Source organism: Nicotiana sylvestris, chromosome 7 (genome assembly GCF_000393655.2).
Source record: "Nicotiana sylvestris chromosome 7, ASM39365v2, whole genome shotgun sequence".
NCBI lineage: Eukaryota > Viridiplantae > Streptophyta > Magnoliopsida > Solanales > Solanaceae > Nicotiana > Nicotiana sylvestris.
In genome coordinates, this window is record NC_091063.1 from 123,198,555 (window position 1) to 123,204,554 (window position 6,000).

A 6,000-nucleotide genomic window follows, 5' to 3' on the forward strand; every position below is an offset into this window, starting at 1 on the left:
AACACACCCTATTTTGCGCTTCTTCTTTAAAGTCTTAATTTCAGGTTAGCCCAAAAATGTCAAACTCTTGGTCTGCCCACTTGAATGTTGACGCTAAGTCTGGCCATCATGGCAAATAATAATTTGGTGTCTAGCAACGAGGTGCCTCCCGCTGATCCCAACGGTGTCCCAGTTGCCGATTCGGCTGATGCTAACTCACAGGTGGCCATCTATGTCAATTTGCCAATTGATCCCGAAAACAGCATTCACGGGAGACCCCGACCAACAGCTCGAGAAGCTCCCAAAGGTGAAGACGATGGGGTAAGCCTGCCGCTAATCTTCAAAATATTATAGGCTCAACAGGTGGCAATAGCCAGCTGCAGAATGAAAGCCACGCCCCCAATAGGGTCGAGTCGGAACAATCCTGGGAAAGCACCCGAAGAAACAAACAAATCGCCGAGAGATCAGGTGAAGCCGAGCCTGGGGTCAATCCCGAGATGATGAAAATGCTTGAAGCATTGACGAAGCGGGTGGATTCAGGTGAGAAGAAAATTGAGGCTAACGACAAGAAGGTGGAAACATACAATTTCAGGGTCGATCAAATCCTGGTAGCACCCTCGATATTGAAGGGTCCGGATTCCAAGAAATCTATCGAGAAGCCTTTTCCTCCGAGCACAACATCGAAGTCGATCCCAAAGAGGTTTCATATGCCCGACATCCTCAAATATAACAGAACCATGGATCCGAATGAGCATGTGACCTCCTATACCTATGCAATCAAGGGGAACGACTTGGAAGATGATGAAATCGAGTCGGTGCTACTAAAGAAGTTTGGGGAGACTTTGTCCAAAGGAGCAATGATATGGTATCACAACTTACCCCTAAATTCTATTGACTCATTTGCTACTCTTGCAGATGCTTTCATAAAAGCCCATGCTGGGGCCATCAAGGTCGAGACCAGAAAGTCAGATCTTTTCAAGGTTACACAAAGAGACAACGAGATGCTTAGGGTGTTCGTATCAAGGTTCCAAATGGAATGGATGGTCCTGGCCCCACTTGCAGATGATTGGGCCATTCAGGAATTCACTCGGGGGCTTAACCCCATAAGTTCCTTGGCCTCTCAACAGCTAAAACAAAATTTGGTAGAAAACTCGACGGTGACCTGGGGCGACGTCCACAACAGGTACCAGTCAAAGATCAGGTTCGAGGACTACCAACTCGGGGCTCCTTCTAGGTCTATTTACCCTATCAGGGCCGATGATAGGCCTAAGAGAGTCGTTGATCATGAGCTAAGACCAGTCCAAGATCGGTACCAACCATACATCGCAGACCAAAGAGGAAATAGATCCCAACGTCGCCGCACGAGGAACGAGAAGATAGGCGATCGAGCGCCTAGAAACCGAGGTCTAATGAGCAAAAATGGTTTCGATAGGCCGCTTGGGATTAGGGAAGCACCAAGATTATCAGAGTATAATTTCAACGTTAATGTTGTCAGCATCATGTCAGCCATCAGGCGCATCAAAAAGACCCAAGTAGCCCCGACCATTGCAGTCCAACCCTACCCAAAGAGATCCTAAAATGATGTGTAATTATCACGGCACTCATGGTCATAGAACTGAGGATTGTCGACAGTTGAGAAAAAGTATTGGGAAAAAAGCATCTTCTGTGGCCCAGGTAGTAACTACTTTACAGGAAAGGGGGAGCGATAAAATAGACTATTGTGGTAGACAAAATGGCCCGGTTATTCAACAACGGGCACCTCCAAGAATTTCTGAGTGATCGAGCCAAAAACCACTTCAAGAATAGGGACGCCAACAAATAAGTCGAACAAGAAGAGCCTCAGCATGTCATCAACATGATCATTGAAGTAGTCGATGTCCCCCAAGGACTAATAATAAAGTGCACTAAAGTATCTATCACAAGGGAAAAGCACACTCGGGATTATGTCCCGGAGGGAACCATTTCATTCAGCAACGAGGATGCCGAGGACATCGTGCAAACTCACAATAATGTGCTGGTAATATCCGTACTTATCAATAAATCACGAGTTAAACATGTGTTTATTGATCCAGGTAGCTCAACCAACATCATCAGATCAAGGGTCATAGAGCAATTGGGTTTACAGGACCAAATCGTGCCAGTAGTTCGGGTGTTGAACGGATTTAACATGGCATGTGAAACCACTAAAGGGGAGATAACCATGCCAGTAAACACCGCCGGAACGATCCGAGAGACAAAGTTCTACATGATCGAAGGGGACACGAGGTATAAATCTCTATTCGGAAGGCCGCGAGTTTACAACATGAGTGCGGTACCCTCGACCTTGCACCAAGTGTTGAAATTCCCTATACTAGGAGGAGTCAAAATGGTCTATGGAGAGTTGCCGACCACAAAGGAGATGTTCAATGTCGATAAGGTAATCCCGGTGCCTGCAATTTCGACATCAAGGAACACCGAGCCAACCGGAAAGGAAGAAATTAAATAGCAATCACTGATGTCAACCTCGATCGAAACGGAGGAACGAGAAGTAGATGATGAGGATGATTACAGCATCCCGAGATCATTCATAGATGTTGATGACACCAACGCCACCAAATCTACGGTCGAAGAGTTGGAGCAAGTCCTATTAATCGAACACCTACCAGATCGAAAGTTAACTGGGAACGGGATTAAACCCCGAGCTCAGGAAAAAACTTATTAATTTTCTTAAAGCTAGCATAAATTGTTTCACTTGGTCCCATTTTGACATGACAGGGATTCCACCAGAGGTAACCACTCATAAGCTTAGTTTGGACCCAAAGTTCCACCTATTTAAGCATAACAGGAGGCCGCAGTTCGAGATCAAACACGCGTTCACCAAGGATGAGGTATCCAAACTTCTTAAAATAGCTTCCATCTGGGAAGTTAAATACTCGGACTAGTTAGCTAACATAGTGGTAGTTCCTAAAAAAGAGAATATGCTAAGAACGTGTGTAGATTACAAAGATCTAAATAAAGCATGCCCTAAGGATTCTTTCTCTTTTCCTGACATTGATCAAATGATCAATGCGACAGCTGGGCAAGAGATACTTAGCTTTTTGACACCTAATCCGGGTATAACCAAAATCGGATGGACCCGGACGATCAAGAAAAGACTTCTTTCATCGCTAAATTCGGCACCTACTATTACAATGTAATGCCATTTAGATTAAAGAATGTCGGTGCCACCTATCAACGCCTAGTAAACCGGATATTCAAAAAACAAATAGGGAAATCAATGGAAGTTTATATTGACGATATGTTGGTCAAGCCCCTACGAGTAGAAGATCATTTGAAACATTTGTAGGAGACCTTCAACATACTAATGAAATACAACATGAAGCTAAACTCGAAGAAGTGTGCATTCAGGGTCGGGTCAGGCAAATTCCTTGGGTTCATGGTATCCAATCGAGGGATCGAGATCAACCCCGACAAAATAAAGGCCATAGAGGATATCACCATGGTGGACCATATCAAGAACGTTCAAAGACTGATCGGGCGCATAGCCGTCTTAGGCCGGTTCATCTCGAGGTCCTCGGATAAGAGTTATCGATTCTTCTCACTATTAAAGAAGAAAAATAACTTTTTCTGCACCCCGGAATGTCAGCAAGCTTTGGAGGAACTCAAACGGTACCTACCGAGTCCCCCCTCCTGCTGTACACTTCGAAGGTGGATGAACAGTTGTACCTCTACTTGGAAGTTTTCGAGGTGGCGATAAGTGGTGTCTTAGTCTGAGAGGAGGAAGGTACATAGTTTCCTATTTACTATGTTAGTAGAACTCTAGGTGAGGCCGAATCAAGGTATCTTCACCTAGAAAAATTAGCGCTCACTTTGCTAAGCGCTTCCAGAAAGCTAAAGTTGTACTTTCAATGCCATCCTATATGTGGCGTGACCTCTTACCCACTGAGAAAAATCATGCATAAGCCCGAGCTCTCAGGAAAGTTGGATAAATGGGCCATGGAAATTAGCATGTATAATATTGAGTATTGACCCCGAACCGCCATAAATGCTCAGATTTGGGCAGACTTCGTGGCCGACTTCATATCGGCCTTAATAGCCGAGGTCGAAAGGGATCTACTACTAACCTCAGGGACTATTTCGGGGATCTGGATCCTCTTCACGGACGGTGCCTCCAAGGCGAAGGGGTCTGGGCTCGGTATCGTACTAAAACACCTACAAAAAATATAATTCCGTAGTCTATTAGAATTGTGAAATTGACTAACAATAAGGCCAAGTATGAGGCTATGATTGCAGGTCTAGAATTGGCTAAAAGCCTTGGGGCCAAAGTGATCGAAGCCAATAGAACATTCGAAGTAAAGGAAGAGCGAATGCGAAGGTACTTGGATAAACTGTAGGTAACCCTACACCAATTCAAGGAGTGGACCCTGCAATATTTACCCCGAGATCAAAATAGTGAAGCCGATGCACTGGCCAACTTAGGGTCGTAGGTCGATTCCGATAAATTCAGTTCGGGAGCAGTAGTGCAGCTAATGAACTCGATGATAAAAAAGGCGATGCCAAAGCGAACTCAACGAGTTTAACTTGGGATTGGAGAAACAAATACATAGACTACTTGAAGGCTGGAAAATTGCCTTTGGATCTCAAAGAATTGAGAGCCCTGTGCAGCAGTGCTGCCATATTTAGCTTGGTTGAAGGGGCATTGTTCAGGAGAACCTTCTTTGCCCCACTAGCCAGATACTTGGGACCAGGAGAGACTAAATACGCCATGAGATAAGTTCACAAAGGCACTTGCAGAAACCATTTGGGGGCAGAATCCTTGGTTCAAAAACTAATTAGGGCCGGCTACTACTGGACTGAAATGGAGAAGGATGCTAAGGACTTCGTATGGAAATGCGACGTATGCCAAAGACGGGGCCCGATGATCCATCAACCAGGAGAAATGCTCCACTCGGTCCTGTCCCCATGGCCATTTATGAAGTGGGGAATGGACATCGTCGGTCCCCTGCCATGGGCACCTGATAAAACTCGATTCATACTATTTACGACTAATTATTTTTCCAAATGGTTTGAGGCTCAAGCGTTCGAAAAGATCCAAGAGAAAGAAGTCATTGACATCATCTGGGACTAGATAATATGTCGATTCGAGATACCGGCCGAGATTGTTTGCGACAACGGAAAACAATTCGTCGGCAGCAAGGTGAGTAAGTTTTTCAAAGATCACAAGATCAAGAAGATACTATCAATGACTTATCACCCTAGTGGAAATGGGCAAGCGGAATCAACGAACAAGACTATACTTCAAAACCTGAAAAAGAGGTTGGCCGGTTCGAAAGGAAAATAGAAGGAGATCCTATCCGAAGCCTTGTAGGCATACCATACGACTTCGAAATCGAGCACCGAGGACACCCCATTTTCTTTGGTCTACGGAGCTGAAGCCTTAATACCAGTCAAGGTGGGAGAACTAAGCCTCAGGTTCTAGTATGCGATGAAAGAGCCAAACGGCGAGGCCATGATCACAAACCTAGAACTATTGGATGAAAGGCAGGAGGCTGTCCTGGTTCGGTTGGCCGCCCAGAAATAGCAAATATAAAGGTATTACAATCGAAGATCCAGCCTCCGCACTTTCAAGTCGGAGACTTGGTGTTGAGGAAGTTAACACTACACACCAGGAATTTGAACGAAGGGAAACTAGGCCCGAATTGGGAATGACCATATAGAGTTGTCGGAATAACCGGCAAAGGCTCATATACACTCGAAACCAAAAACGACGTACAACTACCAAACAATTGGAACGTTACACACTTAAAGCAATACTACTGCTAAGTTACAAACTCAATTATATTTTAATCATATTTTAAATCGGACAAACTTATGCATGTAATTAGCCAAGGATGGATGTGATTATTAGGTCTTAAAGAACGTGTTGCACTTTTTTCCCTTGAATCGGTTGTCCCGAAATGGTTTTTTCGGCAAGGTTTTTAACGAGGCAAAAGTAAAATGTACTACCTTAGATTTGAAGACTGGTTTTCACCGGAATCGATG